This window comes from Nuphar pumila, chromosome 3 (genome assembly GCF_984573655.1).
Source record: "Nuphar pumila chromosome 3, dmNupPumi1.hap1.1, whole genome shotgun sequence".
Taxonomy (NCBI): Eukaryota; Viridiplantae; Streptophyta; class Magnoliopsida; order Nymphaeales; family Nymphaeaceae; genus Nuphar; species Nuphar pumila.
In genome coordinates this window covers 128,220,153-128,233,697 of record NC_143251.1, presented here as the reverse complement: position 1 = coordinate 128,233,697, position 13,545 = coordinate 128,220,153, and positions in this window count along the sequence as shown.

Here is a 13,545-nt window from a genome sequence, read left to right as displayed (position 1 = left end):
CCGTCTCTCCACTATCGAATCATGGGTGTGATATCAAATTCTCATCAAATAAATGTTGGATACAGGATCGCCGGTCCGGGAAGTTGATTGGGGAAGGCTCTAGGAAGGGAGATCTTTATCTCATGGAATTTCTTCAAATTCCAAAAACCTCTTTTTGTAATGTTGCCCAACATAAGGATATAAATGTTTGGCATAAACGCCTTGGGCATCTAAATATTGTCAAGCTCTCGTATTTACATTTTGCTAAAACCTTATTTAAAGACAATTTCAATTGTAATGATTGTATTCTTGGTAAAATGAGAAGCTTACCTTTTGGACAAAGAACTATGTTTTCAACTAAGCCTTTAGAAATTGTGCATTCGGATGTTTGGGGATCGACACCCGTTGTGTCTAAGGGAGGTTTTTCGTATTATGTTATTTATGTGGATGATTTCTCAAGGTATAGTTAGATATACTTCCTCAAACATAAACATGAGGTTTTCTCTACTTTTAAGGTTTTTCACATGTTAATACAAAATCAATTCAATAGTAAATTACAAATTCTTAGAACCGATTCCGGGGGAGAATATCTCTCTGTTAAAATGTAAACTGTAATATATATATATATATTATTTATTATTATTATATTTTCTTTTATTATTTTATTTTCTATTTTTCTTTATTTTCTTTTTTAGCATCTAGTTCAATAGAAACTAGATATTTGATCAAATAGCTGTTGGACTATAGTCCAACAGTTATAATAAATGTTGTTGGACTATAGTCCAACAACTATAATAATAAATGCTGTTAGACTGTAGTCCAACAACTATATTAAGAGACGTTGGAATCCAACGGTCTCTTTTGGAGAGCTCAAAATGAGCTCTCCTCTCTCTTCCACTTTTTTGTATATATAGGGGTGAACCCCTTCAATGTAAAGGACCATGCTTCTTAAGCATTTTGTTCATGAATAAAGTATTATTTATTTTTCAAGTGTTCTTCCTTTTATACCCGTTCAAGGGTCATGCTTGTAGTGTCTCCAATAGACACTTGTTTGTGAGTTATTTGTGCATTTGTTGAAGACCACCATTTCATTACATGATATCAGAGCTACGAAATCCTTAGATCTTGAAGTGCTTCCGCCTCGATTTTTGTGCTACATTTACAAAAGGTGTTTCATCACCTTGTTCTTGGCTCAAGAAGATTTGTTTGAAGAAAGGCGAACTTGTGCTACAAAAAATTTTGGTTTTGTATCCTCTCTTATTCCTTTGTCTACTCTTTTTCTTTTCTTTTTATTTGTCTCTCTCTCTCTCCTCCTATTTATTCCTCTCTTACCCTTGTAAAAGATGGATGACAATGATAAGACCACCATCATTCCTATGAAGCTAAATGATACTAACTATGTAATGTGGGCTTTTATGAAGCACCACATTTGGGGGAAAAGGTTTATGGGGTATAGTGGATGGTTCCGATTTGGAACCTAAACTATCTCTTACCAAGAAAGAGGGTGATAAAGAGGTTCCTCTAACGGAAGAAGAGAAGAGTAAGGCGTTAGCCACTTATGAAAAGAAATGGAAAGAATGGAGGATAGGGCATGCAAAAATTATGTCATGGCTCATCAATAGCATAGACATTAAAAAATGCTCTTGTGTAGCTAAGTTTGAGCATGCCGATAAGGCTTGAGAATACTTCAAAAACATGTATTCCCTTAAAGATATTGGCACATGTATGCAATTTACAAGATAAAGTTCGGACAATGACTCAAAAAGACAAAACTATTCGAGAATATTATAATGAGTTGTCCGAACTTTGGGAAGAGTTGGCTCTTCTTGAGCCCAAATGGCATTGTGTCGAAGACATCGAGCTTCGCCAAAAGCAACTCGATATGGAACATTTCTATCAATTTGTGAATGGTCTAAGGCCGGAGTTTGAATCCACCAAATCGGCCCTTTTACATCGTGGAAAAAATCCTTCTATTGTTGATACTATAGAAGAGCTCACTATGGAGGAAAATAGACTTAGAAAAAGTACTCCAAAAGTTGATGATGACTCCGTTTTAGCTGTATCTAGACCGGGGAATCATACTCGTACTTACAAGCCGCCTCATTTTGGAAGGCAAAACGACGACTTTGATAAAAAAAAAGTTATTTGTCATCATTGTCATGAACCGGGGCACTATAGGCCTCAATGTCCAAAGTTAAAAAGAAGAGAAGAAAAAAGAGTTGCATCTGTTGAATCTGAGTCAAAAGATCAAGATGCACCTGTGTCTATGGCTCAACTGATGGAAATCCTTAACCTCTTCTCAAAGGGGTATCCTCCTCAACCGAAGCCTCAACTGGAGCGGCAATTGCATCTTTCTCCGGTCCAGGTAACTTTCCTTGACTTTTAGATTCTGGTGCTTCTTTTCATATGACCCCAAATGTTAATAGTCTATCCGAATGTCTTAAAAATAACTCAAGTGTGTCAAAGGTTTTTACAGCCGATGGCACATCTCTTGAAGTAAAAGGAATAGGATGTTTTGAAAATCTTCAAAAATCCAAAAGATTTTTTATCCTAGAAGTTAGATATATCCCTAAACTTAATTTGAATCTCTTATCTGTCTCGCAAATATCTGATTATGGATGTAATATCTCCTTCTCTTCTCATGGTTGTTGGGTACATGATCGCCAGTCAGGGAAGCTGATTGGGGAAGACCATAGAGAAGGAGGACTTTATTACATGGACTTTTTGGAATTACCCAAGAATGCATTTTGTTATAATATTCAGAAATTAGAATTGGATTTATGGCACAAAAGGCTTGGCCATCCTCATATGTCTAAAATTCAATATTTTCCAAGTTTGGAAAAAATTTGTAATTCTGAATTTTTTTTTGTAAAGACTGTATTCTTGGCAAAATGAAAAGGTTACCATTTCTTAGTAGAACTTTTGTTTCCTCACGACCACTTGAGTTAATACATTCAGATGTTTGGGGCCCCGCATCAGTTATTTCCAAAGGTGGTTATACATATTATGTCATTTTCGTTGATGACTTTTTTAGACATACTTGGATTTATTTTCTTAAACATAAATCTGATGTCTTTGCTAACTTCCAAATATTTCATAAAATGGTTAAAAATAAGTTTCAAAATGATATTTCTGTTTTTCGCACTGATTCAGGGGGATAATTTATGTCCAACGAATTCAAAGACTATCTCAATTTACATGGTATTACACATCAAAGATCATGTCCACACACTCCACAACAGAATTGTAATGAGATATTGCGGAAATATAAAGAGTGCCTACAAGCACATACAACAATGAAAAAGAGACAATATCACAAGTCCACGAAGGGACTACACAAGCACATGCCTTTAAGAAGGCAACAATATACAAAGCCTCTTATTGAAAAGAGAGAGAAGCTCTCAAGAATGAAAAATATACAAGGGGATCACCCCTATTTATACAAAAGGAAGAGGAGAGAGGAGGAGGCAAAATGCCTCAAAAGGGGAGCCAAAAAGGGGGCTTCCATGGAGTCGTTGGGAGCCCCCAACGGTCACATTTGTGACCGTTGGGGGCTCCAACGACTCTATGTTGGAGCCCCTTTTTGTTATTTAAAAAATACACAAAATAAAAGGAAAAAAAATAAAAAGAAAAAATACATTTAAAAGAATAGTTGTTTTCTAAAACATCTATTGTGAAATTACAAAACTACCCCTATCGGGTATTTTGTAATATACAGAATATATATATATATATATATATATATATATATATATATATATATATATATATATATATATGAGATACATTTTAACACCCTCCCTCAAACTTTACGGGGAGATGACAGAAAGTTTGCCAAGAAGAAACATGAAGCGAGGAGCCGGAAGAGCTTTAGTGAAGAAGTCCGCCAACTGATATTCTGAAGTGACATACGGAAGAGAAATAGTTCCTCGCAAGAATTCGTCACGGACATAGTGGCAATCCATTTCGATATGTTTTGTACGCTCATGAAAAGTATGATTGCTCGCAATATAGATGGCACTCTTGTTGTCGCAACAAAGCTTTGAGGCTTCGGTGATATCAACTCCCATGTCTTTAAGCAAACTGCGAAGCCATACAAGTTCCATTGTCGTGGTTGCCATAGCCCGGTACTCAGCTTCAGTGGATGATAGTGAAACTTTCTGCTGCTTCTTGCATCGCCAGGCAATCAAAGAGTCTCCTAGAAAAACACAAAAACCAGTAGTTGAGACTCGATCATTGGGATTACCTCCCCAATCTGCATCAGTATAAGCAAGAAGATTCAAGGAAGAAGAGGATAGAAATAGCCCTTTATTGATGGTATTCCGAATGTAGCGGATGATTCGGAGAACAGCACTCATATGCACAGTTGTAGGAGCATGCTGAAATTGGCTAACAGAGTGAACCGCATGAGTGATATCTGGTCTGGTGATAGTTAAATAGGTAAGAGACCCAATGAGTTGTCTGTAAGGTGTAGGATCTTCCAGAAGAACCCCATCCTCCAACCGCAATTTGACATTAATAACCTCGGGAGTCTCTATTTTCTTTTCATCGGAAATTCCAGACTTAGAACATATATCTGCAGCAAGCTTCATCTGTGACAAAATATATCCTCTAGGAGAATATGCAACTTCAATTCCAAGAAAATATCTGAAAAAACCTAAGTCAGACATATCAAAATTATTTTTTAACATATTTTTAACATTAATAATACTATTTTGATCATTCCCAGTGATGATCATATCATCAACATAAAGCAACAAAATTACGATACTAGAACCTGCATGTTTGACAAAAAGAGCAGTGTCAGTATAACAAGAGTGAAATCCTAACTTTATCATGATATCACTGAAACGATCATACCAAGCCTTAGGAGCTTGTTTAAGGCCATATAATGCCTTTAAAAGCCGAAGAGTTTGACCTTGCTTAAGATTTATTCCGGGTGGCGGATCCATATAAACTTCTTCACTTAAACTTCCATTTAAAAAGGCATTTTTTACATCAAGTTGATAAATAGGCCATTTTTTGGTTGATGCAACAGCTATTAAAGTCCTAACACTGGTCATTCGAGCTACATGAGCGAATGTTTCTTCGTAATCAATGCCATATTCTTGGGAGTATCCCTTAGCAACTAATCTAGCTTTATATCATTCTAAAGAGCCATCGCTTTTAGTTTTAACTTTGAAGACCCAACGACAACCAATAGGTTTTTTGTGTGAGGGTAGATCAACTATTTCCCAAGTATTGGCCTTTTTTAGCGCATCAAGTTCAACTTGCATTGCTTCAACCCAATGAGGTATAGATTTAGCTTGATTATAGTGTGCCGGTTCAAAATAAGAGTGTAAGGTTATTAAACATGCTCGATAGTTGGGAGTTAAGGAATCATAGGATACAAACCTATTTGGAGGTATTGATATTCTAGAAGAATGCCTAACTTGTGGTTCCTCAGTGGATTCAGAGATTTGAGAGTATTTTTCGAGGGCACTAATAGGATTTTCTTGATTTCTTCTTGAGTAAACATTTATATTGGTGTCGCTATCATGAATATTTATATTAGAATCACTATCATTTGAGGGTGTTATGTCAAGAGGGGATACCTCACGAGAATCATCAATGTTTTCAAGAAAATCTTCTTGTATGTCATCAATAAGATAATATAAGAATATATAGTCAATTTCATTTGTTTCTTCTAGTTTATCAAAACCGTTTTCTTCTTCTAGAAATGTTACATCTTTTGAAATATATAACTTATCATTCTTAAAATCATAACATCTATACCCTTTTTGATTTTCACCATATCCTAGAAATACACATTCAATTGCTTTTGGAGATAACTTATCCCTTTTGTGTGATAGGACAAAACATTTGCAACCAAAAATACGAAGACGATTGAAGTCGGGTGAAAATTTAAAGAGTTTTTCATATGGAGAAGCATTTTTTAACTTAGAAGAGGGCATTCTATTGATTAGATAGATTGAGGTTAAGACGGCTTCGGCCCAAAACTTCTTTGGAATATTCTTAGAAATAAGTAATGTTCTAGCGGTTTCAATAATGTGCCTATGTTTCCTTTCCGCTAGGCCATTTTGTTGGGGAGTCCTAGGACATGACTTTTGATGACAAATGCCATTTTGGGTTAAATATTTTTGGAATTCGTGAGATAAGTATTCGCCACCGGAATCGGATCTTAAAATAGATATGTTACTTTGAAATTGATTTTGAACCTTTTTATGAAAATCTTTAAAGAAAGTAAATACTTCCGATTTATGACTAAGGAAATAAATCCAAACATACCGAGTAAAATCATCAATAAACGTGACATAATATGAATAACCTCCTTTAGACATAACCGGAGAAGGCCCCCAAACATCCGAATGCACCAATTCAAAAGGCCTTGATGAAAGAAAAGTTCTAGTTGGAAATGGAATAGACTTCATTTTTCCAAAAATGCAATCTTTGCAATTAATTTCTTTTTCCTTACAAAATTTGTTTCCAAAAGGAAAGAGATACATTTTGGAATAACTTGGATGACCAAGTCTTTTATGCCAAGTTGCCATGTTTTTTTCTTGGACATAAGAACAAAAAAAGTTTGTAGGGAGATCAAGATGGTCCATATAATATAGGTCTCCCTTTCTATGGCCTTGCCCAATCCGCTTCCCGGACCGGAGATCCTGCACAAAACAACCATTAGATGAGAAAGATATTTCACATCCATGGTCGGCAATTTGAGAAACCGAAAATAGGTTTAAATTTAGTTTAGGAACAACTCTTACTTTTGGAACACAAAAATTTTGTGAATCTTTAAAAGAACCAATACTTGAAATTTTTAAAAAGGTTCCATCGGCCGTAGAGACACAAGAGTCCTTTGAATTGGTGCAAACATCAACAAGTGCATTTTCATGAGGGGTCATATGAAAAGAAGCTCCGGAGTCAAGGATCCAAGAATACGTACCAGGTGAAGATGATGAAGCAATAGCCGCACCCGATGTGGAGGAAGAAACTTTTAGCATTTGTTGGAGAGCCATAGATATTTGTCCAAGAGTTTCTTTGATGTCATTGTTCTTGCCTTCATCTTCTTTGGTGGTGGTTTCCTCAAGAGAAGCCACTTTAGGTTTGAAGGTTCCAATAAGCTTAGGACAAGCAGGTCTAATGTGACCCGGCTCATTGCAATAATGACACACAATCATTTTTCTTCCTCCATTGTAGTTTCCTTGTTTCCCAAAATGAGGAGGCTTGTAGGTTCTAACATTATTACCCGGTTTGGATACGGCAAGGACTTCCTCAACATGCTTACTCATGCCAAGCCTTGTCTCCTCTTGAGTGATTTCGGCAATAGCATCCTCAATAGGAGGAAAAATAGATCCATGGAGAAGTGAAGATCTCACTTGCTCAAATTCGGGACGAAGCCCAAAAAGAAATTGAAACAATCGCTCTTGTTCCATTTGTTTTTGCCTTAAATCAACGTCTTCCATAGAAACCCATTTTGGCTCTAAGAGAGCCAATTCATCCCATAGTGGGTTTAAATCACTATAATAATCTTGAATGCTAGAATCACCTTGCTTGGTGGTTCTAATCTTTTCTTGCAAGAAGTATGCTCTTGCAAGATCCTTTTGGGTATACATACCCTTCATAAAGGACCAAGCCTCATTGGCTCTACGAAATTTAGCTATATTAGCACATACCTTAAGCTCCACATTATTCATAAACCACGCAAGGATTTTTGCGTGATTGCTTTCCCAATCTTCCACTTCCTTTTGATGACTTTCAATGGCCTTGAGGCGAGCATCTCCTTCAAGAGCCTTTTCTTGACCTTCTTCAATCTTCGTGAGCATAAGCTTAGGTTCCGGAACGGAACCCATGACAAAACCCCAAAGCTTCTTCCCTTTGAGATTGTTTTCCATTGCCGATGCCCACATCATATAATTCTTTCCATTGAGCTTGAAAGAGAGGTCGATTTTTGTCTCCATGATGATGCCAAGAAGTGAGAAGATATCTATGGGATATGAAAAAAACACGAACCACACCTTTCCTTCAAGAATCGAGTGGCTTTGATACCATGTAATGAGATATTGCGAAAATATAAAGAGTGCCTACAAGCACATACAACAATGAAAAAGAGACAATATCACAAGTCCACGAAGGGACTACACAAGCACAAGCCTTTAAGAAGGCAACAATATACAAAGCCTCTTATTGAAAAGAGAGAGAAGCTCTCAAGAATGAAAAATATACAAGGGGATCACCCCTATTTATACAAAAGGAAGAGGAGAGAGGAGGAGGCAAAATGCCTCAAAAGGGGAGCCAAAAAGGGGGCTCCCATGGAGTCGTTGGGAGCCCCCAACGGTCACATTTGTGACCGTTGGGGGCTCCAACGACTCTATGTTGGAGCCCCTTTTTGTTATTTAAAAAATACACAAAATAAAAGGAAAAAAAATAAAAAGAAAAAATACATTTAAAAGAATAGTTGTTTTCTAAAACAACTATTGTGAAATTACAAAACTACCCCTATCGGGTATTTTGTAATATACAGAATATATATATATATATATATATATATATATATATATATATATATATATATGAGATACATTTTAACAAGAATGGCCTAGCCGAACGCAAACATCAGCATATTATGGAAACTACTAGGACATTGCTAATTGCAAATCAAGTTCCAAAAAGTTTTTTGGGCTGAAGCGGTCCTAACTGGCACCTACCTCATTAATAGGATGCATCTTCCTCATTAAAGAATACAACTCCAATAGAAAAACTTGTTAATTTAACTCCAGATTATTCTAGATTAAGAGTCTTTGGATGCAAATGTTTTGTTTTCACCAACAGAAATGACAAACTCTCTCCTCGTGCAATCCCATGTGCCTTTTTAGGATATGCTGATAATAAAAAAGGCTACAAGTGTTTCGATTTTCAAAATGACAAATTATATGTGTCAGGAAATGTATCTTTTTTGGAAAAAGAAAGATTCTTTGAATTTGAAAAATCCAAGGATGTCACTGAATACTCGTTTTTAATTGATCCAACTTCAAAATCCAATGAATGTGATGTTGGATGTGACCTTGACAATGATCAAAGTCCTATTGTTGTTGAAAATGATGATAATGAAGAGCAAATCCATAGGGATGTTAGTCTACAATATTCAAGACGTAGAGAGCAAAATCTTCCATGTGCATTATAAAAATACTCTGAAGTCTCACCTAGAAGAACGTCTAGAATCTCTAAACCTCCAGAAAAATTTGTGTCTTATGAATCTTTTTCACCCACGTATAGGGCTGTCATTGCATTAATACAATCATATGTTGAACCATCATCCTATTCTCAAGCAAAAAATCATATAGAATGGATAGAAGCCATGAAAATAGAATTGGATGCACTAGAAAAGGCCAATACTTGGACGATACAAGATATTCCTCCGAGTAAGAAACCTATAGGTTGTAGGTGGATATACAAAGTCAAAACCAAAAGTGATGGGACCCTGGAAAGATATAAGGCCCGTTTAGTAGCAAAAGGATATACCCAAGAGTTTGACATCGATTATGAAGAAACATTTGCTCCTGTGGCCCGTATGACCACTGTTAGAACTTTAATAGCCTTGGCCTCCATTAGAACATGACCTATCTTTCAATTAGATGTAAAAAATGCTTTCCTGAATGGGAATCTCGTTGAAGAAGTATATATGGAAGCTCCACCTGGTATTAGTATCCCTAAGGGTAAAGCTCTTCGTCTAGAAAAAGCTCTTTATGGTCTTAAACAGGCTCCAAAAGCCTGGTATGACCGATTTAGTCATGTTATGCTTGATATTGGTTTTCAACCTTGTTTAACTGACACTGCTTTGTTTGTTAAGAAATCTGATGCAGGCATCATTATTCTTTTTCTCTATGTGGACGATATGATCATCACTGGAGGCGACAAACAGGGAGTTGCAAATATCAAATCTCTTCTTAAAACTCACTTTGAAATGACTGACTTAGGTTTATTAAGATATTTTTTAGGCATTGAAGTTGCTTATTCCCCTCGGGGGTATTTGATATCTCAATCTAAATTTGCTCTTGATATCGTTTCCAGGTCTGGCATTACAGATGATAAGAAAGTAGACACTCCAGAAGTTGTCAATGTTAAAATGAAAATTGATGATGGAGAATTTCTTGATGATCCTACTCCTTATAGACAACTTGTTGGAGCTCTTTCTTATCTTTCCATTACTAGGCCAGATATAATTCATGCAGTTCATACAGTCAGTCAGTTTCAGCATGCTCCCACCTCCGTCCACATGGGAGCGATTTTGCGTATTATTAGATACTTAAAATCCTCTCTTTCACGAGGACTCTTCTTGTCTGCTTCATCTTCATTAAATTTAATTGCATATACTGATGCTGACTGGGGAGGTGATCCCAATAATAGACACTCAACTACTGGTTTTTGTGTGTTCCTAGGTGAAACCTTAATTTCGTGGAGGTTCAAGAAGCATAAAAAAGTCTCTCTTTCCTCCACCGAAGCTAAATACAGAGCCATGGCAACCACCACTATGGAGGTTGTTTGGCTCAGACGATTGCTAGCGGATATGGGAGCTAAAGCAACACAAGCTTCAAAGATGTGTTGTGACAACAAAAGTGCGATCTACATTGCAAGCAACCGGACATTCCATGAGCGTACTAAACACATTGAGATGGACTGTCACTATGTCAGAGAGGAATACTTACATGGAACCATTAATCTGCCATATGTTACATCAGAATATCAATTAGAAGACTTCTTCACCAAGCCTCTCGCTGCTCCTAGATTTCACTTCCTCTTAGACAAACTTTCGCTCATTGTACCGTAAGTTTGAGGGGGAGTGTTAAAATGTAAACTGTAATATATATATTATTTAATATTATTATATTTTCTTTTATTATTTTATTTTTCTATTTTTCTTTATTTTCTTTTTTAGCATCTAGTTCAATAGAAACTAGATATTTGATCGAGTCAAGTTCCTGTTGGAACTTGATTGTGCAAATAGCTGTTGGACTGTAGTCCAACAACTATAATAAATGCTGTTGGACTATAGTCCAACAGCTATAATAATAAATGCTGTTGGACTGTAGTCCAACAACTATATTAAGAGACGTTGGAATCCAACGTCTCTTTTGGAGAGCTCAAAATGAGCTCTCCTCTCTCTTCCACTTTTTTTGTATATATAGGGGTGAACCCCTTCAATGTAAAGGACCATGCTTCTTAAGCATTTTGTTCATGAATAAAGTATTATTTATTTTTCAAGTGTTCTTCCTTTTATACCCTTTCAAGGGTCATGCTTGTAGTGTCTCCAATAGACACTTGTTTGTGAGTTATTTGTGCATTTGTTGAAGACCACCATTTCATTACACTCTCAAATGATTTCAAAAGTTATATTGAAAATAATGGGATTGTTCATCAAAGGTCTTGTCCCAAAACTCCTCAACAAAATGGGTTGGCCGAACGAAAACATAGACACATAATTGAAACTACAAGAACTTTGCTAATTTCTCAAAAAATTCCAAAAAGATTTTGGGCCGAAGCGGCTCTTGCATCGGTTTATCTCATCAACCGACTTCCATCCAAAAACTTGAATCAAATATCTCCATATGAAATCTTGTATAAAAAAGAACCCGATTACAATAGGTTAAGAATTTTTGGTTGTAAATGTTTTGTTCTCATCGATAAGAATGATAAATTATCTCCCAAAGCTATTCCTTGTGCGTTTAAAGGATATTCGGAAACCCAAAAAGGTTTTAGGTGTTATGATATTAAGAATTATAAACTATATGTTTCAAGAAATGTAACCTTTTTAGAAAACATAAGTGGTTTTGAAGAACACAAAACTCATGAAGATAATGCCGATTATTCCTTTTTGTTTGAACTACTATCTAGAAATGAAGATTTTTTTAGCGATGACGAATTAAATGAGAATGAGGATATAAGTGAAAGTATTCCTCAAACCATTCATGATGAAGAAGAAATGATAAATGAACCAATTACCTATACACATAGAGATAAAAGCACTTTTAGAAGTGCAATAGAGAAATATAGTGACCTTAGTGAATCTTCCAACAACTCTTGAAGAACTGAAAGATCTAAGAAAAATCCTTCTAGATTTATATCCTATGAGTCTTTTTCTCCAAAGCATAGGGCATGTCTTAGTGCCATTCACTCATATCAAGAACCTAGAAATTTTAAAGAAGCTAAGGAAATGATAGAATGGAGGGATGCCATGGACAACGAATTTAGAGCCCTCAACAAAGCCAAAACATGGGTTTTTCAATGTCTTCCAGAAGGAAAGAAAACAATAGGATGTAGATGGATTTTTAAAATCAAAACCAAGAGTGATGGCACTCTCGAAAGATATAAAGTCCGTCTTGTCGCAAAAGGATATAGTCAAGAATACGACATCGATTACGAAGAAACCTTTGCTCCTGTTGCACGAATGGTTACTGTAAGGTGTTTGATCACCATTGCATCTATTAAAAAATGGAATATTTACCAAATGGATGTTAAAAATGCATTTCTAAATGGGGACCTTAATGAAGAAGTCTACATGGATGCTCCTCCTGGTATGAACGTACCAAAGGGGAAAGTCCTTCGTTTGCAAAAAGCGCTTTATGGTTTAAAACAAGCCCCTAAGGCTTGGTATGATCGATTTAATGATGTAATGGTTCAAAATGGTTTTTCCTCATGCTACACTGACACTGCTCTGTTCGTCAAAAAGTCTGATGCAGGAATTGTGATTTTACTGTTGTATGTTGATGATATGTTGATAACAGGTAGTGACATAAAGGGCATCAGAAACATTAAAACCACTTTAAAAGAAAGGTTTGAAATGTCAGACCTGGGGTATCTGACTTACTTTCTTGGTATCGAGGTAGCCTACTCTCATAGAGGCTATTTTTTGTTTCAAACTAAACTTGCCTGTGAGATTCTTGACAGATCAGGTATTACTGATGATAAAATCTGTGAGACCCCAGAAATTGTGGGATAAAAAATAAAGATCGATGATGGGAAACCTTTGGAGGATCCTACCCCCTACCGGCAACTTGTGGGGATCTCTAATATATCTTAGCATCACAAGGCCGGACATCTCTCATGCCGTGCATACTGCAAGCCAATTTCAGCATGCTCCTACATCCGTTCATATGAGTGCCGTTCTCCGAGTTGTCAGATACATAAAGGGAACTTTAAACAAAGGAGTTTTTCTTTCCTCATCTTCTGAGTTAAATTTAATTGCATATACTGACTCTGATTGGGGAGGTGACCCAAATAATCGTCACTCCACTACAGGCTTTTGCACTTTTTTAGGTGAATCCCTGATCTCATGGAGATGTAAGAAACAACAGAAGGTGTCTCTATCATCCACCGAAGCAGAATATTGAGCCTTGGCGTCTACAACTATGGAGATTGTCTGGATTCATCAGTTGCTGCAAGACATGGGGATTCCAATTCAAGAACCCACAAAGTTGTGTTGTGATAATAAGAGTGCAATCTATATTGCTAAGAATCAACGTTTCATGAGCGGACAAAGCATATTGAGATGGACTGCCATTATGTCCG